Source organism: Schistocerca serialis, chromosome 7, assembly GCF_023864345.2.
Source record: "Schistocerca serialis cubense isolate TAMUIC-IGC-003099 chromosome 7, iqSchSeri2.2, whole genome shotgun sequence".
Classification (NCBI taxonomy): Eukaryota; Metazoa; Arthropoda; class Insecta; order Orthoptera; family Acrididae; genus Schistocerca; species Schistocerca serialis.
In genome coordinates, this window is record NC_064644.1 from 417,753,253 (window position 1) to 417,778,327 (window position 25,075).

Genomic DNA, 25,075 nt, shown 5'->3' on the forward strand with positions numbered 1-25,075 from the left:
TTTGGAATTTCAGCTCGCTGTGCAATTTCCTGCTTATGGTGCTTTGGTGCCGATAAGTTCGCGAGTGCGCCTTTCATTTCTGCAGTGACTTTTGCATCTGTCGTCCTCTTATTTTTCGTCACAATCTTCTTCGGTTACCGTCTGTCATGATCACTCCACACTCAGGCATTTGTCCGCGTTGTGAATTAGTGGATGATGTTTTTTCTTTCCCTGTGTGCGGTATGAATCTTCGACATGGTGTCTCTTGAAACACCAAGCACATCGGCCACCTTGGTTAAGGAAGCAGCCCCCATACGAGCACCAACAATTTGCCTTCGATCGAATTCACTTTGCTCCGACATAATGCACTCGCAACTACACAGAACATGTTTCTGACCACGACCATGGGCGGTGGTAAGGGAGGGGGGGGGGCTATGGGGGCTATACGAGGTGTGGCTAGAAAAAAACCGGACTAGTACTGGTGAAACAATAAAACGAATGCAATAAGGCTGAAAGTCGCGTGGCCTGTCACGTGACTCTCGCTCCGCCTACTGCTCGAGTTTCATCTGCCTCCTGCACTCAGTCTGCCCGTGGCGTCTGTTTTAAGTAGTTGACGTTTTGTCTGTGCGTCGGAAAATGTTGAGTGTACAGAAAGAACAGCGTGTTAACATCAAATTTTGTTTCAAACTAGGAAAATCTGCAAGTGAAACGTTTGTAATGTTACAAGTGTACGGCGATGATTGTTTATCGCGAACACAAGTGTTTGAGTGGTTTAAACGATTTAAAGATGGCCGCGAAGACACCAGTGATGACACTCGCACTGGCAGACCATTGTCAGCAAAAACTGATGCAAACATTGAAAAAATCGGTAAACTTGTTCGACAAGATCGCCGTTTAACAATCAGAGCAGTGTCTGAGTTAACACGAGTTGACAAGGAAAGTGTTAGGCAGATTCTTCATGAAAGTTTCAACATGAACAAAGTGTGTTCAAAAATGGTTCCAAAGTGTCTCACAATTGAACAGAAGGAACGCCGAAGAATGATTTGTTCTGACATCCTGGAAAACATTGAAAGTGATCCCACCTTCTTACAAAATGTTATTACTTGCGATGAATCGTGGTTTTTTACTTACGATCCCGAAACTAAACGCCAATCGATGCATTGGAAAACTCCTGGTTCTCCACGACAAAAAAAAGCACGAATGTCAAAATCGAAATTCAAGGCAATGATGATTGCTTTTTTTGACATCAAAGGGATTGTGCACATTGATTGTGTACCAGAGGGACAAACAGTGAATCAGCATTACTACATTAGCGTCCTGGCTACCCTACGTGAGCGAGTACGGAGAAAACGGAATGATTTGTGGAGAAAAAAGTCATGGATCCTTCACCAAGACAATGCCCCAGCTCACAGTGCGTTGTCAGTGAAGACGTTTTTGGCAAAGCACAACATTCCCATCTTAGATCATCCACCCTACTCACCTGATTCGGCCCCCTGTGACTTTTTTCTTTTCCCTAAAGTCAAGTCAGCTTTGAAAGGAACTAGATTTGAGACTGTTGAAGCAGTAAAAGAAAAAGCGACGGAAGTAATGTATGGACTTACCGAAAATGATCTGCAGCATTGCTATGAACAGTGGAAAATTCGTATGGAGCGGTGTAGAGACCGAGGAGGAGAGTACATTGAAGGAGATAACATGAAATTGTAAATAATTGTAAATAAATGTTTTTTTCCAGCATCAGTCCGGTTTTTTTCTAGCCGCACCTCGTAGCCCCCCCTTCATGGTATCATATTACACTGGATAAAGTGACTTCAGAAATCAGCGAATATATTACTCCAACAGATTCAATCTGTTGACTATCTTGACCGACGTCTAGAATCGCCTCTGACCACGACTGACACTTGGAACCTGCTGAGGCCAATGCACAGCTTGCGTTCGTGATCAAATACCACAGCGCAAAATGGTTCAAATGGCTCTGAGCACTATGCGACTTAACTTCTGAGGTCATCAGTCGCCTAGAACTTAGAACTAATTAAACCAGACTAACCTAAGGACATCACACACATCCATGCCCGAGGCAGGACTCGAACCTGCGACCGTAGCGGTCGTTCGGCTCCAGACTGTAGCGCATAGAACCGCACGGCCACTCCGGCCGGCACCACAGCGCAACCAGCAGGATTGATGGCATCTTCGTTTGTGTTCAGGCATGCATTTCTTTCCTATCTCTGTACTTCGCAGTCACATAATGAACTGTAAACAAGGTGCATTTGCGGTAAAAATAATTGACGGTTCTTAGCAACAGTCAACAATGACTTATATTGGAGAATAATGTAAACTGCGATAACTAGTATTTTTAAAAAAAAATGTGAGTTGTCATCATTGTAAACAGAAATCAATAAAGAGGAGCTGTGTAACATTGTTGGCTGTGATATAACACTTTTCTTGCTGTTTTATAACCTCTTTTCGAAACAGTCTTAATTCCGTTCAATTATCTCCCAAATCCTTTGCCGCCTCTGACGGAACTTAGCAAACTTCAAAAGATGTTATTTATTCTCTTTGAACTTCAATACCTTTTTCAAGTTTCTTCTTCGTTTCTTCTGCTGCTTACTCAATGTACAGATTGCGTAATATAGTGTCCAGGCTACGATCGTGTCTCGCTCCCTTCTCCAGAGGGCGTACCTACAGGGTGGCAATATAGGTCCCTGCCAAGGGCGCAAAAACTGGCAAAAAATCGGAGATAGAAGGACGGTTTAACAAGTTGGGATTAAGAGATGTTAATGCAAACATCAAAATATAGTTTCCGAAAACTACTTGTGGTCAAGTGTGGGTGAAAGCGGAATTTAAAATTTAGTTTCCTTGTCGGTAGAATAAGACACAGCTGCTAAACTTGACGTCAATCACATAATGAGCTAGTTTGCTTCACTGAAACCAAAGGAAACTAAAAATAAAATTATATAAACACAATTTCTGGATGGGAGCGTCTTCTGTGTCCTCGATGGTTCAGATGGCTAGAGCGTTTGCCATGTAAGCAGGACATCCAGGGTTCGAGTCCCGGTCGGGGCAAACATTTCCAACTGTCCCCGTTGATATTTATCAAGGCCTGTAAGCAGCTAATGGTCTGGATTTCATTGTAATTTCATTTATGCAGGGTGGCGCTCCATCCCATATTGCTAAACGCGTGAATGATTTGTTGCATCGTTTGGTGAGGATTGTGCGCTGGGCCGCCACTTTCGCCATGCTTGGCCTTGCAGGCCCCCAGACGGGTTGTGAGTCGCAAGCCTACTGCGATCATCCGACTTCCTAGGGATGCTAAAAACATCCGACAGCAATTTCTCACCACACCTACTAATATTCTGTAGAGAGCTATTCACAACATTATCCTCGACGACAGCTATTGTTGATGAATGACAGTCGACAAGTTGACCATTTTTATAAAGAACATCGTCTTTGTTGAAAATCAGTTGTTACGCTAATATTGGCTTTGTATCATATGAAACGCCATCTGTCGAGCATTTTTAGCACTTTTTTTGGTTTCAATAAAACCCCATGTCATTTCAAATATGTGTGTTAATTTTTACTTCCTTATCTACACAGGGTGTTTATAAATGAATATCGGGGTTTTAACGCTTTATAATATTTAGTACATTAAACTTACAGTTATAAATGATACGTCAAATGAACGAGCAACTCAAACAGTTGTGTTTGGCACCAGTGCGCATGCACAGCGCGCGATTGGTTCAACTTCACTGTACCCAAGCGTTGGATAAGCCGCAAGGGGCCCAATGACAGGGCTTGCTTGGCATGGCCTCCACGTTCACCCGATCTAACGCCATGCGATTTTTTCCTTTGGGGCTTCATCGAGGATCGTGTGTACGTGCCTCTGCTACCAGCGTACCTCCCTGAATTAAGAAACCGGATTGAGCAACTGTTGCTACAAGCACTAAAGACACACTTATCAACGTTTGGGAAGAACTCGGCTATAGACTTGATGTGTGCCGTGTGACAATAGGTGCTCACATTGAACATTTATAAGGTTCTTCGTGTAACTGTTTGAGTTGCTCTTTCATTTGACATTTCATTTATAACCGTAAGTTTAACATAATAAATACTATAAAGCGTTAAAACCCCAATATTCATTTATAAACACCGTGTATTTTTCGGTGAAGTATTGAATTTTCAAATGTTAGCGGACTTTTGGTTCACCCTGTAGTTCATTTATGTTATATTTGTAAAAACGCTTCTTTTTTTATAAAAACTGCTTACAAACTTGTAAAATTTTCTAAATCTCCATACAAAAAAATTACAGAAAGATAATTTTGAACGAAAGGGGTGCTTTTGGGGGGGGGGGGAGGGGGGGGGAGGGGCAGAGTTGCCAGCGCCGCCACGGGTGCTCAAATGGTTCAAATGGCTCTGAGCACTGTGGGACTTAACATCTTAGGTCATCAATCCCCTAGAACTTCGAGCTACTTAAACCTAACTAACCTAAGGACATCACACACATCCATGCCCGAGGCAGGATTCGAACCTGCGACCGTAGCAGCCGCGCGGTCTAGACTGAAGCGGCTAGAACCGCTCGGTGACAGCGGCCGGCGTCAAGGGTGCAGGAGGACATTGGTACACGTCTGTTTCTCCATTACTGCTTCTCTTTCATGATCTTCCACTGTTATAACTGCATTTTACTTTTGTGCTACTTGATAGCCGTTTGTTCCATGTATTTTATCCCTGCTTTCTTTGAAATCTTTAAGAGAGCACCCGAGTCTACATTGTCCAAATCGACAAATGCTGTACACTAGCATTTCTCTCTCCACATACGAAGGCTCCTTCCACGCAGAGCTTGAGAGTTATCGTATCTGTTGAGTGTGGTGTGGTGCCATGTCTGTGAAGTATGTTGAGAGAAGCGAGGGCGTGAACAGCTGTACCAGAACATAGCATACCTCTCAGGGGTATGACGAACGGGCTGAAGACTTTCTTTTGCACCCAACGGATTACAATCAGCAGTGTAACACCCTCTCATTTTACGAGACACCGCGGAGAGGTCTGGAATTTAAAGTGAGCCACTGGTGCAAAGTCTGGTGATCGGTTCCTTTACGCTATCGCCAGTCCTACATGGTAAACCATGCAAACTGAATTTGTGAAAATTACTTCCTTCATGAATATTGAAATAGCCTGCATACGAGTCGAGTGCCACCGGATACGCCTTACCTACATTTATAAATATTTTCAATGTTTTCCTTCCTGTAGTCGGTTCTGGGGTAACCTACTTTTTAAAAGTGGCTTATTTATGTGACATGGTTAATTGACATTTTATTAAAAGTCAAGGATATATAATACCCCTCTTTGCCTAGAATGGTAGGCTTTCAGTTTAACTCTGCTGTTATCTGTGTCAATATGACCCGGAAAGCAGTTCGTTCTTCCACAACATTTTTCTTGAACGCTACTGCTCGAAACTTAAATGGGTTTGATAATGAAGGTCTTCCCGTACTTCTTGGAATTTGTTAAGATACACAACAATGCAGGTCCCTTACTACGTTCAGTTTATGGTTCAAATGGCTCTGAGCACTATGGGACTCAACTGCTGAGGTCATTAGTCCCCTAGAACTTAGAACTAGTTAAACCTAACTAACCTAAGGACATCACAAACATCCATTCCCGAGGCAGGATTCGAACCTGCGACCGTAGCGGTCTTGCGGTTCCAGACTGCAGCGCCTTTAACCGCACGGTCCGTTCAGTTTACCAGAGCATTATCGCTATCAGTTACATTTTGCCTACGGTCTGTTGCTGACGCAGTTCATGTAACTAACGTAATTTCTTGGGGCTATCATGACGAAACGATTTCTTTCTGACGAGCAGTTGGAAGAATAAGTAAAAGCAATTGAAAATGAGGAGAATATTTCGGAAGAATAAAATCACACCAGTAACGACACCATTCACCGAAGATCTGAACTAAATCACACAACAGACATTGATGCGTGAGATGGCAAAGTGCAAGCTCTGTAGGTGGTTCATCAGAAGACAAAAATATGATGTGGAACTTCGGAGCTTTTTGCACAAACTAGAAGACATCCAGTGGAAACATTATAAAACTGATTCCTAGTCTGTAAGACATGCTGTATCCAGAGTGATACAAAAATCTTCTTTTCAGATTCGTATGAACGATAATTTTCGGAGTATTGTTGTGGTTTATATGACAATGAGAAGCTTACGGTGACAGCTGGAAGAAATAAGATCAAGTTACACTTGAAGTCTGTACTGGTTTTATATTCCCGGTTGGTGTGTGTAAATAGTGGGGTGAATCAACAAAGAGTCGTGGAAACCAGAAACAAGTAGAGCCATTTTCCTGCGCTAATGCCTCAGAAACTATTTGTTGTCTATCACGTGTGTTACGCTTCGATAACAATTCAGATCGAACAGCAAATGACAATTTATCAGTTAACAAAACAAGAGTTCTGGTTGTCAGTTTATTTTCCCATTGTGGTAAGAGCTACGTTTAGCCCTCCTTCTTTAGTGAATTTTTTACTGTTAATTCACGGCATATTTACATATATGGAAATACTTTCGAAACTATGTAATCCTGGCACAAATGTAAACGCAGATTAGGAAATAGAACCTAAATTTATAATACTTTTTAGTAATTGTTGAGTATTACGCCCTTAACCGTCCGTTGCTCGCACGGATGACACTCGTCATTCACATGACATTCCCGCTCAATTTTGTCTGTCAGGGCAGGATTCAGTTCGCGCTATTTTCAGTACCTTTCTGTTAACTCTCCGGCTGTTAGCTCCATTGTTGTCTTTCAGTTACGAAAGATACATTGTTTATGAAACATTATTATAGACTGGGGGACACTTGTCATCCGTGCGAGCTCTGCTGAAACAATCTGAAACAGTGTAAGTCTGTTTTACTTTATTGCTTTCCTAGATTCAATTGATATTTCATGTGCGTAAATTTAGACGTTCTGAAACTGATTGCAGTTACCTTCCATGTTACCTAGTATTCTCCTTATTTTTAAATTGTGGAAGAAGTGTCAAAGACAATAAACCTCGGACAGAGTTTAGTAGAAATCCTAATGTATGGCTGGAATGGTTCAATGAGCTGAGTGATGAAGATGCTCAGTGATAGTGCTGACTCAGAGACTGAAGATTCTGTTCATGAAAGCGGTCATGATTCAGGAACAAGTACCAGAGTATGATGAATATGAGTCTCAGGAAGAAGTAACTCAAGAGTATGCTTTTCTTTTAGGGAAAGATGGAATAACTAAACGGAGGAAAAATAAATATCCCACCATTGTTAGAAGCAGATCTTCTAATATTATTACACATTTGCCTGGACCGAAAAATCAAGCTCGTATAAAAAAGACATAAATAGAAATTCTGAATTTGTTCTTGGATGAAAACATAATAAGCGTTATCGCAATATACACTAATATATACATCAATTAAGTTCGTGGTAACTTCTCTAGGGAAAGGGACACTAAAGAAACAAACGCGATAGAGATCCGAGCTTTCATTGGTTTATCTATGTGGATCTTTGAGATGTTCTAGGAAGAGTATATCGAAATTGTGGGATAACTCAAAGGGAAAAGGACTTGAATCATGTTTTTTATGCATAAGTGAAAACCGATTCAGGTTTCTGTTGAGATGTCTGAGGTTTGATAATATCCGTGATAAAGGTGTTCGCAGAGAGATTGACAAGTTGGTTGCTATCAGAGAGGTACTTGAACTATTCACGAATAATTGCCAAAAATATATTTCACCTAGTGAATATCTTACTGTTGACGAACAGCTTTTGGCATTTCGAGAAAACTGTACGTTCAGGCAATATATTCCTAGCAAACCAGCAAAATATGGGTTAAAAGTGTTTGCTTTGGTTGATGCAAAAACAGCTTACACTTTGAATTCAGAACCGTACGTCGGTAAGCAACAAGAGGGACCATGTAATGCGTGTAATTCAGCTGAAGATATTGTTCTTCGAATGGTCAAAGTGTTTCAAACTTTAGAATATATTATACTGTGTACAATTATTAAATGTATTATATTTATATTTAATAAATAATCATAAAACCAGTCATAAAAACCGTTCAAAGTGTACAAATCGACCGCTTGCTTTGTGGATGACACCAGTCATCCGCGCGAGTGACGGACGGTTAAACACCAATCGGGACATTGTGACCCGAAATGTGTGTACCTTCATAATGTATGGAAAGGAGCAGGGTTAAAGCTGTTGAAACAAGGCTAATTTTCGCATACCGACTTTTTTTCAGCAATTTGCGACTGATTTTCTTCTTCTTCCTCGGCGTAATCCGATTACGGAGATTCCTGACATCTGAAGTTTGCTTGCTTGCACATTGTCGGTACACGCTATCGAGCATATGTAATTCGGAACGCCTCTGTGACTGAAAATCGGTCAGTCAGCTCGAACAGTCATAATGTATGCGTAAAATTACTCAACAGACGATAAAGCACGCTTTACACACGGCTTGATCATCCATACTTGCGAAGCGTACAATTACATTGTGTGGTTGCCAGTAGTGACTCGGCTACGAACGGGAGCGCGTTTAACAGTCTGCATTTCTGTCATTGTCAAAATAACAGTGCAATTGTTAAGGTACGTTTACACTGCGATTTGTATCGGCACATGTATGAGATACATGTATATGCGACTTTGCGACATGTATCGCGACTTGTATGAGTTGACAAGTATCAACCTCATACATGTATGAGCGTGCGTTTACACTGGTTGATATGTATCACTGTGCGATAGCTTCCGACGACGATTTGGAAGTTTTCACATTTTTATGTGCTGATACACTTGCTCTTTTGGAAGATGATAGGAAGAAAAGGCGGAGGAAGCGTAGATGTCGGCACAGAGAGTTTCTCGCGAATTAACGCTAGAGGATGGCGCATATTTTAGAAATTATGTTAGGATGAGTATGGAGGATTTCCGCGGTTTGTTATCACTTTTGGCTCCTCTTGTGTCCAAAACCAACACAAACTTTCGGGAAGCGATTCCACCAGAGGATCAGTTGGCAGTAACAATCCGTTTTTTAGCCACTGGGGATTCCTCGTAAAACGAAGATTTCATGACAAAATGTTGTGTCGGTATCTGGGCCGACACCGTGAAGTTGAGATGGCTGAAAATGAACGCTAGACTAACGCTGTAGCCGATAGGGCACGCAAGGCTAACGCCGACGGGCGTGAAGTCTGGAACATGAGAACCCATAAATGAATAAGAAGAAAAGTATGTAGATGCTTATTACTTATCTTTTAATTAGTCCTTGGAATACATCTCTCTTGAATACTCGCAAGCTATAGGCACTGATACAAATGGCGGCCTGCCAGTTCGCAGCCATTAACCTAGCCGATGGCTACTCCGTCTCTCGGCCAATGAGAGAGAAAGGCTTCGTACATCTGGTCGGTAGCTAGGTTCTCGTACAACTGGGCGGTAGCTAGGTTCTCGTACAACTGGGGCGAGTGCTCTCTCGTATCACGAGACCTGCCTTGGTGGTGGCGCTAGGTCTGCGATTACACAGTGGCGACACGCGGGTCCGACATGTACTAAATGGACCGCGGCCGATTTAAGCTACCACCTAGCAAGTGTGGTGTCTGGCGGTGACACCACATTCCTCCCCCGCAAATCGGCGAACGGTCGTGTGATAAGGCTTCCGCCCGCCGTGGGGAGGACCACACGTTGACGTATGCGATGAGGTGGGGAGCCTAACAACAGGCGAGGCTGTGCCACCCGCACCCGGCCATGCGGTCCGAGGGGAGCTAGGAAACGCCTGCAAAACTAGTCCAGGGTGCACGTCAACATGCGGTGTATGCGCCCGTAAAGAGACAGGAGGGACCGAAGGGTCAGCCTCCATTGCGTCGGGGTAGCCGACGCGCGATGACGTCATGTGGTCCGGAGCGGGCGGGAGTTCCATGGCGGAGGACAGCTGGTCACGGGAAGCGATCGGCGGCGCGTGACCCTGGAAGGCGCTTGGCGGCTGCAACGAAGCGTCGAATGCGGGCGGCGCCGGCGGGAGAACAAGCGGCGGCGGCGGCGGCGGCTGCTGCTGCTGCGGCGGCGGCGGCGGCGCGTCGCCATGGGGCAAAATGGAAGGCATCGTCGGTAACACCTGGGGATGAGGCGAGCCAGTAGATGGGTCCCCAGGGCGCTGACCGGACGGCTCCGTCGCTGAAAGCAGACGGGGAGCGGCAGAACCCGAGCGACGACAGAGGCGCAGCTGATTGAGATGCCGACGCACCTCACCAGAGGCCCCCAAAACCAAATACATCGCGCGGCCGAGGCAGCGAAGAATGCGCCCTGCGAGCCAACGCCGTGAACCGCGATAGTTGCGATAAAATACAACGTCGCCTGGAGCAAAAGCAGGAGTCCGCCGCTGCACAGGAACCTGATGCGGCGGATGCAGCCAAGACATCAAGGTGCGATGAGGACGACCGTGGAGCAACTCAGCCGGCGAGCGACCATCTCGGGGCTGAGAGCGATACGAAGACAAAAAGAGCAACAATGCGTCCTCCCGAGAATGCGACTCTTTCAATTTCAACATCTGTGACTTGAAAGTCCGGACCAATCGTTCAGCGGCACCGTTGGACTGAGGCGAAAACGGCGCGGATGTCAGATGTTGAATACCATGGGCCTGGCAGAATGACTGAAATTCTGCGGACATGAATTGTGGGCCATTGTCGGAAACAATAGTCTGCGGAAGACCTTCAATGCAAAAGATAGCAGACAACGCTCGGATGGTGGCGGAGGACGTCGTGGAAGACATCCGGACAACAAAAGGAAAATTACTGAAGGCGTCGACCAGAACCAACCATCGAGCATTCCAGAATGGACCAGCAAAATCAATGTGCAAGCGTTGCCAAGGGGAAGTGGCTTTTGGCCACGCAAAGACTTTCCGCGGCGGTGCGGACTGTTGTTCGGCACACGCCGGGCACGAAGAACACATATTCGTAATCGCAGCATCGATTCCGAACCAAGTACAGTGCTGACGAGCAAGTTGCTCCGTTCGCACTATACCCCAATGTCCTTGGTGAAGAAGCCGTAAAACAGAGGACTGTAACGAACGTGGGACCACGACTCTGGACTGATCATTATCAGAACGCAACAACAAAACACCACGTCGAACAAAAAGTCTCTCCTTATGAGCAAAAATCGGCGAACCAACGGATCCTCGATCCGAGACTTTGACAAAGGCCATTGCGTAGCAACAAAACGTAAAACAGTAGCAAGGACAGGGTCAGCAGCTGTGGCTGTAGCGACAAGACGAAAATCAATCGGAAACGATTCGACCACTTCATCGGTTTCCGAATCAATGAACATGCAAGCAAGTTCGGAAGAATCGAATGCTTTATCCTCAGCAACAGGCAAACGGGACAACGCATCGGCGTTTCCGTGCTTAGCAGTGGACCGATACAAGATATCGTAGTGGTACTGCGAGAGGAAAATAGACCAGCGAATGAATTTCTGCGCTGTACGTGGAGGTACAGGCTTGGTCGGATGAAAAAGCGATGTCAAAGGTTTGTGGTCTGTGATGATGGTAAAGTGACGACCATACAAGAAATCATGGAACTTAGTAACACCAAACACGAGAGCCAAAGCTTCTTTCTCTATCTGTGAATAATTTCTTGGCGCAGACGAGAGCAATTTGGACGCAAAGGCAATAGGGCGATCATTCGAGCCAACTTTGTGCGCAAGCACAGCGCCGATCCCGAAATTCGATGCATCGACCATCAACAAAAGGGGTTTCTGGGGATCGAATGGCGTAAGGCAAGTATTAGAAAGCAACGCCGATTTCAACTGGCGAAAGGCGCGTTCACATTCCGTCGTCCAGACGAACGGAACACCTTTACGGCGTAAGCGATGAAGCGGAGCTGAAATGGAAGAGGCATTGCGCATAAATTTATTCACACTCTGTAGCTGTTTCACATTTTGAGGGGAAGGCAATTCTTGTATGGCACGGAGGTGCTCTGGACTCGGATGTACGCCTTGGGCATTAATGACATGTCCCAGGTATGGTAAGTCACGAGCAAAAAACACACATTTATCCTTCCGCAAGCGAAGACCATTTTGCCGCAAGACCTGAAATAATGTTCGTAAGTTCGCAAGATGATCTTCTTCTGTCTGTCCGGAGATCACTATATCGTCCAGATAGTTTGCTGCAGTAGGGACCGACGCACAAATAGTTTGCAAATATTGCTGAAACAAGGCAGGGGCGGATGCACACCCGAATGGCAGTCTTTTGAAGCGGCACAATCCAAGATGCGTGTTAACCACCAATACGCGCTGGGATTCGTCGTCCACCGGTATTTGCAAGTACGCATCGGCTAGGTCCAACTTTGAAAAATATTTTCCCGGGCACAGTTTAGTAAAAAGATCTTCTGGGCGGGGCAAAGGAAAAGTAGCAGTCACTAGCTGTGGATTCACTGTGGCCTTGAAGTCCACGCAAAGTCTCAATTTTCCGGAAGGTTTGGGCAAAATTACTAAGGGTGAGGCCCAGAGAGAAGCTTGCACTCGTTCAATTACACCCTGTGATTCGAGATCGTGTAACGTTCTTGCGACCTCATCACGCAATGCGTGGGGAACATTGCGCGCCCTGAAAAATTTCGGTTGCGCGTTTACCTTCAGTTCTAAATGTGCTTCATAGTTTTTAGCGCAACCTAAGCCCGGTGCAAAAATGTCTGCAAATTCGTCACACAGCCGAGAAACACTGTCTGTAGGCACAGTCTGATTCACTGATAGCACCTGATTTACAATAGACATGTTAAACAACTGAAACAAGTCTAGACCAAACAAGTTCACTGCAGAAGAAGAACGAAGAACGTAAAATGACACAAGTTTTGTTTGTCCCTTGTATGTTGCAAGAAGGCTGCACTGTCCTAACACAGGAATTTTCTGTCCGGAATATGTAGTTAGCTTAACATTTGCGGAATGCAACGGAGGTTTGCCCAGTTGTTTGTACGTGTCGTGATTGAGCAATGAAACTGCAGCTCCGGTATCGAGCTGGAATGGTATCACTTTGCCTTCAAAGTCTAAGTCCACAAAAAGTTTATTGTCCTGCTGACGACAAGAGCGACTGTTTTGTGCAAGTGGAACAGAGACTGGTACAGAATCACTTGCTAATTGACGTGATTTCCGGCGACGTCGACGCACAGTTTTTGTGGGACGAACACAGTTACCGTTAGAGAAAGTGTCACTGGACGAAGTGGAATGAACGACATGAATGTCCATAGGCGAAGGTCCACGAGCCTGAGTGTCCTTGGTTCGATTCCGGCGCGAAGCAAAGGACCTGGAATGATTGTGATTGTCTGATCTGAGCTTTTTCTGGCAAACACTTTGAACATGTCCTTTCTTATTGCAGAAAAAGCAAATAGCTTGGCGTGACGGGCAATGTTCACGCGAATGTCTAGTAGCACACCGCGGGCATGATTTCACTACAGTTGTGGGCTGGCGCGGCACACGTGGCTTAGCGCGCGGCGGCAGCTGCGTTTGTTTGTGCGATGGCAGTTGACCGGGCCGCGCAGCGCGTCCAGCGGGCCGGTTAATGTTACACACGGCTGGCGAAGTTTCAAAAGATTCCTGAGCACAGTCAAGTGTGTCCTGTCTATCCAATATGTCTATCACTTGTTGAAGGGAGGGATTAACTAGTTTCAAAATTTGCTCCCGTATGCGAACATCAGAAACGTTCTGTGCAATTGCATCACGCACCATTGTATCTGAATAAGAAAGACCACAGTCACATTCAAAGGCACAGTCCCTAGTAAGTCCTTGCAATGTTGCTACCCACTCCCTATTAGTTTGACCGGCCGTACGTTTTGTACGAAAGAACGTATACCGTTTTGCAACCACATTAACTGTTTCTTTGAAATAGGCATCTAATGCAGACAAAATTTCCTCGTAGGACAGAGTTACTACGTCGCGTCGGGGAAACAATTTCACTATCACACGGTATGTGGACACACCGACACAAGAAAGCAAAAACGGCTGCCGCTCTTTACCTTGAATTCTGTAGGCAGCGAGGTGAAAGTTGAACTGGCGAGACCACTCGTGCCAGGTCTCATCGGCTGCCACGTATGGTCGAAAGGGAGGTGCAACAGCGTTTAGTGGCAGCGGTAGCGAAGAAGCGGCGGCGGCCGCATCGGTTTGAATGGTACGTTGACCCTGGACGAGCTGTCCAAGGGCATCCAGTAACGCCTGCGTCTGCTGATTCTGCAAGCGATAAAATTCGGACAGTACATCTGGAGAATGTGGCGAAGCCATGACACAATTAAATGTAAGCAATCAGAAATAACATCCCATCCTCGTCGCCAATGTTGTGTCGGTATCTGGGCCGACACCGTGAAGTTGAGATGGCTGAAAATGAACGCTAGACTAACGCTGTAACCGATAGGGCACGCAAGGCTAACGCCGACGGGCGTGAAGTCTGGAACATGAGAACCCATAAATGAATAAGAAGAAAAGTATGTAGATGCTTATTACTTATCTTTTAATTAGTCCTTGGAATACATCTCTCTTGAATACTCGCAAGCTATAGGCACTGATACAAATGGCGGCCTGCCAGTTCGCAGCCATTAACCTAGCCGATGGCTACTCCGTCTCTCGGCCAATGAGAGAGAAAGGCTTCGTACAACTGGGCGGTAGCTAGGTTCTCGTACAACTGGGGCGAGTGCTCTCTCGTATCACGAGACCTGCCTTGGTGGTGGCGCTAGGTCTGCGATTACACAGTGGCGACACGCGGGTCCGACATGTACTAAATGGACCGCGGCCGATTTAAGCTACCACCTAGCAAGTGTGGTGTCTGGCGGTGACACCACACAAAACATTTGCATTGTCGCGCGATAGCTAATGCCAACGTCTCACACACGATTGTCGGCGTCCGTTGTCAACATTATCACGCGAGGCCGCCGGAATAACAGCAAAACATTGATATACGTGCCAGATGCATGAAAAAATTATATAATGTATTACATACTCTGATATATATAAAACTTTTACCTTCACTTATTGGGATAAAACTTGCACAATGGCCTCGCAAACACGAAGAATAATGTTGCATATGGCACTTTTTGATATTCTATGCAGATACATTAACGTCGAAACGACAGTCGGCACCTTCAAAACTCAAACAGCCGCCAAAGAGCCTGGTACTACGCATACGCTAATCGTCGAAATAAGCGGCAGTCGACAAGGCGACAGGAAATGATAGTACTGCGCATGCGCGAGTTCTTCAAATGTCGCTCATACATGTCGCGTATATGGCCAAAAAGCGATATACAAAATGTATACGCGACATGTATGAGCTCGAGGGTCCGCATACAAGTTCCGTGAATTTTTGTATGAGGTGATGTATCGCGACATGTCAAATTGACATGTCGCTCATACATGTCGCGATACATGTATCCCAGTGTAAACGTACCTTTACAGCGCTGTGTCACAGGTCTGAGAACACAGAAAGAAGGTGCAGTAGTTAAGTTTGTTTCAAGTGCAAGGCCGATGAATCAACTTAATGTTATATGTAAGAATAAGTTTATGAAGAACAAAGTTCTGTAGTGCGCGATTCGTAAATAACAAACGCTGGAACTTGGATTGTTCCACTTCCTTGTACACAATTCACCACCTTGTCCCGGGTTATCAAGAAATGGCACGGTCCTGGAAACAGAGAGGTAAAGAGGTACCGAACGAATAATTTTTTAAACATTGCCGTCTTCTACGAAACAATATGCTTAGCAGTCAAAGCGCAGCTATATACATTGTTCAAAAACAGCGAATAAATTTTGTTTCTTTTTGTCCGCGTTCACGCAAATGGTTGTCAGTTTATTTTTCCATTGTGGTAAGATTTACGTTTAGTCCTCCTCTCTTTGTCTATTTTTATTGTTAATTCACGGCATATTTACATATAAATATTTCGGAGATTTGTTATGTAATTCTGCATTATGTAGCACGCACAAATCGAAGGGCTGTCAATTCAACTAAATACTTAGGGATTACAATTACGAACAGCTTAAATGACAATGATCACATAAATAACGTTGTGGGGAAAGCGAACCAAAGACCTTGTTATTGGCACAAGATGCAACCGGTCTACTACACTACGCTTGTTCGTCCTCTTCTGTGCGGTATGGATCCATATCAAACAGGATTGACAGAAGACATCGAAAAAGTTCAAAGGATGATAGCTCGTTACGTGTTACGGTATCGCGAGATAGGGAGAGAGTAGTACAAATATGATACGCCAGTTGGGGTAGCCGTCAGTAAAACGAGGCGTTTCTCGTTGCGGTATCACGAAATCACCAGCTTCCTCCTCCAAATGCGAAAATATTTGGTGCCTACCTACATATGGAGAAATAATCATCGTAATAAAATAAGAGAAATCAGAGCTTACACGGAAAGATTTACGGGTGCGTTTTTCTCGCGCGCTTTCCAAGAGTGGAACGGTAGAGAAAGACCTTGAAGGTGATTAAATGAACCCTCTGCCACGCACTTAATTGTGAATTTGCAGAAGTCATGTAAATGTACCTTGTAGTTTAAGTTATTTATTAAAAAAAAGTTAAATATGGAGCATCTGTTTGTGACGACAGATTGATTCTGAAATTAGAAATGGCGAGCCAATGACAAAACACGTCTTCATAGTGACGTCTATCGCATATGGACGAACAGTCCCCGCCGGCCGGGGTGGCCGGGCGGTTCTAGGCGCTACAGTCTGGAACCGCGCGACCGCTACGGTACATTCCATAATTAAAGTAGTTCGCTTGGTCAACTCAAAGCAAAATGGTCGCCCGCTGTCCTAACCTGTATCTCCAAAAATGGTCTTTTCATCAGTCAAGATTTCCTGCGCAAAGAGGGGGGAGGGGGGCCGGCATCTCAGGCCCGTATAAAAGAGAGAGGGGGGGGGGGGCACTGTCAGGCTCGATCACCGAACAGTGTAAACTGCATTTGCAGCTTTATAAAAGTAATGTTACGTGCTATGTTCATGTTAAATAGAGCAATGTAAACAGCCCCCCCCCCCACCCCCCATAACGTTAGGCAGGACCTAGGAAGTATAAGCACTACACAATTCACAATTAATCGTATTTTGAAATATTTAGAAAGTAAAACATATACGGCCCATTTTATATCCTAATAATATCGGCAATAGGCGTTTTAGCAGTGGTACGACCCACCGTTGATAAAAATGTTTTGCATTAAATGAATCCAGGTTATGATTTTTTAATCGTGATACTTTCGACACTGTGTTTACATGTCATTCTATCGTCCAAGTCGGAGAAGTACAAAAAAACGTAATTCTCTGTCAGGACGTTGTGAACAGGTACAAACATCAAACTTTCACAAAGGGTTCAAATGGATCTAAGCCGTATGGGACTTAACGTCTGAGGTCATCAGTCCCTTAGACTTAGAACTACTTAAACCTAACTAACCTAAGGACATCACAAAGATCCATGCCCGAGGCAGGATTCGAACCTGCGACCGTAGCAGCAGCGCGGTTCCGGGATGAAGTTGCCTAGAACTAACTGCTCGGCCACATCGTCCGGCTCAAACTTTCGCAGGTGCAGTTTGTTCACCATGTGCCATAAAAGCTCTTCTGATGCTCAAACAATCGGTCAAATTTCTTGCGTTTGTCAAATTATTTGCTTATTTGCTGCTTTGATTGATCCGCAGTTTGACACGCAAATTTGTCCGTTTACGCCTGCATTTTTCAAACTAAAAAGAGTAGCGTGCTTCGAAGGTGACAGACTGTACTAAGGCAGCGGATATTGCCACTCGAGTTGACAATAGGGTCACATGAATATATTTCCACCTAGCGCCCGTCCTCGGCCACGGAGTCGGGTTCATTGCTTTTAATAGTTCAGAAATAATCAGTGAGAAAAAAATTAAACTGTTCTGTATATTCAAACACATGATATTACACAGGCTGTTTCTATGATGTGGTGAGGTTGATAAAAAATCGCTTAAGACACGGTAATTATAAAATTACGAAAATGTGATGTGTAGACGGCAACGGCACGAATTTAGAGACTTCAGCCGATCAGAACCAGGTTAGCAGGCTATTTAAAAATTATACAGATAGTTTCCTTACATTGATTACAACTTTACGGATTTCATTCTTTGGCCTGCTGACATTGATCTGAGGCAAGAGGTTTACTATTACTGTAGGAATCCGGAAGTTTCCACGCGTTTTATAAGGTATGTGAGAAGGAAGCCAAAGCCGGAACTTACTGTTAGGTGATAATATGCATGACTTAGTAAATTCTTGCGTATTATACGTATTGTTAAGTGGTTTAGCTTTGGCTAATTTCGTAAAAAAGGAAAACGGGATGTGCCTTGCTTATTTGCTGCGGAAATTGCACCTGTGTACATACATAGCCAATTACGTGTAAGTGTGCAGATAATTCACAATTGATATTAGATTTTGTAATAGGGTCAGTTCGTATGATAGATTTTTTATTCTTTTAAATATACACTCCTGGAAATTGAAATAAGAACACCGTGAATTCATTGTCCCAGGAAGGGGAAACTTTATTGACACATTCCTGGGGTCAGATACATCACATGATCACACTGACAGAACCACAGGCACATAGACACAGGCAACAGAGCATGCACAATGTCGGCACTAGTACAGTGTATATCCACCTTTCGCAGCAATGCAGGCTGCTATTCTCCCATGGAGACGATCGTAGAGATGCTGGATGTAGTCCTGTGGAACGGCTTGCCATGCCATTTCCACCTGGCGCCTCAGTTGGACCAGCGTTCGTGCTGGACGTGCAGACCGCGTGAGACGACGCTTCATCCAGTCCCAAACATGCTCAATGGGGGACAGATCCGGAGATCTTGCTGGCCAGGGTAGTTGACTTACACCTTCTAGAGCACGTTGGGTGGCACGGGATACATGCGGACGTGCATTGTCCTGTTGGAACAGAAAGTTCCCTTGCCGGTCTAGGAATGGTAGAACGATGGGTTCGATGACGGTTTGGATGTACCGTGCACTATTCAGTGTCCCCTCGACGATCACCAGTGGTGTACGGCCAGTGTAGGAGATCGCTCCCCACACCATGATGCCGGGTGTTGGCCCTGTGTGCCTCGGTCGTATGCAGTCCTGATTGTGGCGCTCACCTGCACGGCGCCAAACACGCATACGACCATCATTGGCACCAAGGCAGAAGCGACTCTCATCGCTGAAGACGACACGTCTCCATTCGTCCCTCCATTCACGCCTGTCGCGACACCACTGGAGGCGGACTGCACGATGTTGGGGCGTGAGCGGAAGACGGCCTAACGGTGTGCGGGACCGTAGCCCAGCTTCATGGAGACGGTTGCGAATGGTCCTCGCCGATACCCCAGGAGCAACAGTGTCCCTAATTTGCTGGGAAGTGGCGGTGCGGTCCCCTACGGCACTGCGTAGGATCCTACGGTCTTGGCGTGCATCCGTGCGTCGCTGCGGTCCGGTCCCAGGTCGACGGGCACGTGCACCTTCCGCCGACCACTGGCGACAACATCGATGTACTGTGGAGACCTCACGCCCCACGTGTTGAGCAATTCGGCGGTACGTCCACCCGGCCTCCCGCATGCCCACTATACGCCCTCGCTCAAACTCCGTCAACTGCACATACGGTTCACGTCCACGCTGTCGCGGCATGCTACCAGTGTTAAAGACTGCGATGGAGCTCCGTATGCCACGGCAAACTGGCTGACACTGATGGCGGCGGTGCACAAATGCTGCGCAGCTAGCGCCATTCGACGGCCAACACCGCGGTTCCTGGTGTGTCCGCTGTGCCGTGCGTTTGATCATTGCTTGTACAGCCCTCTCGCAGTGTCCGGAGCAAGTATGGTGGGTCTGACACACCGGTGTCAATGTGTTCTTTTTTCCATTTCCAGGAGTGTAGATTAAAAAATAGTACCGTAAAATTCAGTTAATTGAAGCAGTGGGGTGACTTGAAACGATTTACAGTTAAGGTGTTTTTTTATGATGGCATCATGGTTTTGCGTATAGTTCTGAACAGCCATAGAGTGAGCAGTAGTACTAGTAATTAACAGAAGTAAATGAATAAAAGTACTATCCTCTAAATATCTTTTATGTTGTTGATCAATAACGCGTGTTATTTCTGTATATTATTGCCCTTGTGCTTATCAATCGAAAATAATGAGTTGAAAAGATTTTCGTTGAGTATTACTAGAACCATGCAGTAATAGTAAATCTCTTGCCTCAAGTCAGTGTCAGCAGGTAGAGGGTGTGAAATTCCTAAATTCGTGATCAGTGTAAGGAAACCATCAGTATAAAGTTTTGATGCCCTGCATTCCGGTTCTGATCGATAATGTCGGAAAGAGTCTCTATAAATTCATGACGTTGCCGTTTACAGGTTTTCTTTCAAAAGTGATTGCGAGAAACAAAGCAAAACGCCAAATTTTTCATAATTTTATAATTATCGTTTTTTAAGCGAATTTTTTTCAAACTTAGCACATTATAGTCTGTGTAATGCCGACTGGTTTAAATGCACAAAACAATTACGGTTCTCCATGATTATTTCTGAATTATTCAATACAGGATGCGCACAGAGTGGAAATATCGATGTAACGTTATTGCCATCGACTGGCAATATCCACTGCCTGTTCGAATGTTGATGTTTCGCCGCGCATTTTGACAGCGAAATGATATTTTTTGCAGTTTACCTCTTTGTATCGAGAGTTTGCACAATTGTGGTAACAGGTTAAAGGATTAAATGTACCAAAAAAACAGATCACGGGCCATTACCAAAATAGTATTGGTGTTGCCTCTTCCCTGGCCAAATATTACACAGGAAGACGTAAACAACAAAAGCAATATTCTAGGCATGACTTGCAAATGGGACTGCAGCAAAATAACATTGCCTCAGTCGCCAGATATTTCAAAGTTATAGATAATAAATGGAATAAATTTTCGGATAACTGTATCGTCTTTTTCAATTCGAGGACGAAGTAATTTTAACAAGTTATACAATTTGACTATCTATTCGGAGAAAGTTGATGTAATCATGAGGTTCTGAGTGTAATATTTTCTAAACTAGATTTTAGTCACTATATTTATCTTTCAAATTTTCTTTGTCTGCATTGGTAGCCATACCCACTAGTGTCAAAACACTTTGTGACAAAGTGTGTGAACTGCTTCATAGGCGATGTTAGTTTTGACAAACCTTATTTGTACGTCTGCGCACTTGTCTGGTAAACCCGTGGAAAACAAGCACCGAATTTGACAGCCAAATCTGATGTTTTAAGGGGGCCTTAAGAGATCTACTTCCTTCACATGAACGCCAGAACCGCGGGTCATAGTGTTTTTCATGCATTCGTGTACACATTGTGTTCGTAAATCGCATCGTAAGTAATAGTATAGTATGTTGAAGAAGCTCTGCGGGTTACTTCAGCAATAGATTCTGACTACTGTTCTACACTAAGACTGCTAACTGCATGAATTACTTCTAGATTGCTTTATTTCGGAGCTTTTTCAGGTATACTTCTCGAGTCTTTTATTCTAAGGAACATGTGGGCCCTAGTGGCTTGTTACGAAGTAATAAAGTGTAATTATTTATTCCGTGTGTTACCTTAATTACTTTAGTTTCTGTGAAAATACCTCCACGACAATGAAAAACCTGTAATATGCAATCACCAGAACGTACAACAGAAAACAGAAGCGTAGACCTACTACCTCTAAAACTGTCGGAAAAGCGCACCCGAGGTATATCAGTGCAGTACTAAATGCAACGTTAGGCTGAAGTTCGCGATACCATCAATAGCTGTAATGTGTTCATCATAGGAATAAACGTAATGTATACATTACGCCATGTATTCTTCCGCGTTTGTTTGACTCTCATTGGATTTCGTTTAAATGTAGCGGAAGTCGAGCTGTGTCCTGCACAGTCAAGTACTATCGTAAGGATATGTTCTATGCAGTGTTAACACGCACGTAGACTGCGCGATAATGCGGGACAACAGCTTTACCGGCGCATTTAACTTTGGCAGCACTGGCTAGCCAGCGGTCCAGCTAACCTGCAATGACGTGAGCACTTGCAAAAAAAAATGGCTCTAAGCACTATGGGACTTAACATCTGAGGTCATCAGTTCAATAGACTAGAACTACTTAAACCTAACTAACCTAAGAACATCACACACATCCATGCCCGAGGCAGAATTCGAACCTGCGACCTTAGCAGCAGCGCGGTTCCGGACTGAAGCGCCTAGAATCGCTCGGTCACAGTGGCCGTTTGAGCACTTGCAGTTCAGACGTAAAAAGAGAGGAGCAGGGAAACAATAGAGCTTCGAATGTCATTTAATTCTCAAGACAATGAAATAACCCCATCACTACCACACGCTCGGAAGGAAAGTATAAAATGCTCTCGTTCCCACCTAATATAGTATTCTAATTACAAATAAGAGTGAAAAAAATTCCTAACATAAACACAGGGTTATTCTGAGCGAGCAATGTGTGGTTCAAAAGCATACTGCAGGTTTTTCACCATATTGTTGAATGTTGACGCCACTGATGGTCTTAATTACAATCAGTCGTCTGGTAATGTTTTAGCTCCTTCCTTACCCGGGACAGACAAATACATTTCAATTCTGCACTTGTCATATGCTACGCTGATAACGAATCGATCAACAACTGAATCGACAAAGCCACCCGGCGCCGCATTTTGTCCTCTTCTTTTATGACGTGCCGTTCTACATCGTCAGCGTTCGGCAGTGACATGTGAAAAAGCTACGTCGGTTAGTTCCTGTACGTCTGGCAGATTACCAGTCTTGTTGTTTTCGCGACAAATCCTTTAACTTGCCTCAATATATCAGTTCTGTTGGATTCATATTGTAATCGTAAAGTGGCAAATGTAAAAGTGCAGCATTTGTATGATGTGCTCGATGCTGTGAAATGATTGTTTTTCATATTTCTGACACTTATCACTCTGTTTCGTGTGAGACAACATCTTTGGTATAAAACAATAGACATACTCCAAATACAGAGTATTTGGTTTTTTATTTTTGCCCTAAGAATGAAATTTGTATGTTTTCTTAACTTGAGCAATCTTTAGTGACACTCTTTCCTAAGACTACTACGCTACTGACTCCGCCATATATCGGATGAGTGTTTCTGTTACAACTGTGTCAAATACATTTCCTCGGAAAACTTCAAAGCCGATTTTTTTCTGTAAATTTATGAAAAACGTTAAGAGAAACCTATTTCTCGGCACTTTTTAACGTTGTTCCACACACGTGTTTCAGTACGGAACAGGCAACAGCATCAGCCATTTTCATATCGCCTATTAACAGCACGGCAATCGGAGCACAACACAGACTGTGACTGTATACCAGTTTTGAAATAAAAACTACATTGCCAAAGTGTGATTAAGAAAAACGTTGATGGCTGTTAACACATTGGAATATCTGAAAGTTTCATTTAACGTAAGTTAGTAATAAGATATCTAATACATAAATAGGACCTATTTCCAAGAGCGTAACAACATCGCTGTACGTTTGCTACAGCTTTTGACCAGTCATCGCGTTTGTGTTTGTTTAACATCAAGTTTATTCTTATGATAAAATGTTAATGTCATGTGACTAGGGCCTCCCGTCGGGTAGACCGTTCGCCGGGAGCAAGTCTTTCGATTTGACGCCACTTCGGCGACTTGCGCGTCGATGGGGATGAAAGGATAATGATTAGGACAACACAACATCCAGTCCCTGAGCGGAGAAAATCTCCGACCCAGCCGGCAATCGAACCCGGGCCGTTAGGATTGACATTCTCTCGCAGTGACCACTTTTTTTTCGTTGTATTTGGTCGTAGCGGACGTCACATGACATCCGTTGAAGTTCGTTGTTTATCTTTTCACTTAGTTTTTTTTTATTACAGAGACCAGCCAGCTCTTTGACCGAACACGCTGAGCTACCGTGCTGGGGGTGGACATTCTTATGATGAACAGAATCTAGTAAATACAGAGAGCGAATCCAACAAGTTTGTTTCCAAACATGATACACAGCGTCGACATTTGCGCTGCTGCACAGATATTTTCAGTGCTGAACAATGGGTTAAGAAATCAACCGAAATGCCTTGATTTTGTTTTTATCTTCAAACAATGCATTTAACTTAACGCAGAAGCAATCAGCTATCTATATAATGGCAAACTCAGGCCTATTCAATGTGAAGATTAGATTGAGCAGTATTTATGTCCCTGGGTCCAACTCAAATCAAATGGTTCAAATGGCTCTGAGCACTATGGGACTTAACATCTGAGGTCATCAGTTCCCTAGAACTTAGAATTACTTAAACCTAACTAACCTAAGGACATCATACACATCCATGCCCGAGGCAGGATTCGAACCTGCGACCGTAGAAGTCGCGCGGTTCCGGACTGAAGCGCCTAGAACCGCTCGTCCACTGTGGCCGGCAGGGAATTTTTCTAGTTGATCATCAACCATAACAGATCGCTGTTACCCCACAACCATGTTGGTTAAAATGATATGTCTGAATGTCTGTGGAGGAATGGTAGCCCATTCTTCCTCAAGAGCCGAAGACACTGAAGAAGGCACTCTGGTTGGAGGCTGGGGTCTGGAGCTAATTCGACGTTCTAAATCATTCCAAAGGTATTCCATTGGGTTGGGGTCAGTCTCTGGGCAGGCAAGTCCATTTCAAGAATTTTTTTCCCATAAACCATTGTCTGAAATATGCTGCTTTATGATGGTGTGCATTGTCGCGCTGATAACAATAATCGTCTCCAAATTGTTGTTCTACTGTACGCAGTACACAATGTGTTCGTATCCTTCCGTATTTAGCGTCTCCTTAAGCGCAACAAAGGGACCACGAAAAACACATCTCGTACTGTAACATCACTTCTTTCCTGCTTCACTATTGACACTGCACACCATGGAAGGTAATGCCCTCCGGGAATTTGGCAAATAGAAACCCTTCCATTGGATTGCCATAGAGTATAACGTGATTCATCACTCCAAATCACTCATTTTGTTATCCACTGTCCAGGTAGTCTTTCTTTACACCACTCTCGTAGTCAGAAAAGCAGCACCCCGCATTTCCTCGAAGAAAAAGGGTCCGATCATGCTTGATGTCGTAAATCCAACCATCATG

At 44.4% G+C, this 25,075-nt stretch overlaps 1 protein-coding gene across 1 annotated transcript in view; it reads left to right on the top strand.

The window, feature by feature from the left end:
* The window catches only part of LOC126412698 (forkhead box protein K1-like), a 279,864-nt gene that overhangs the window by 146,902 nt on the left and 107,887 nt on the right, over positions 1-25,075 (top strand). The gene's annotated exons all lie outside the window — the stretch shown is intronic.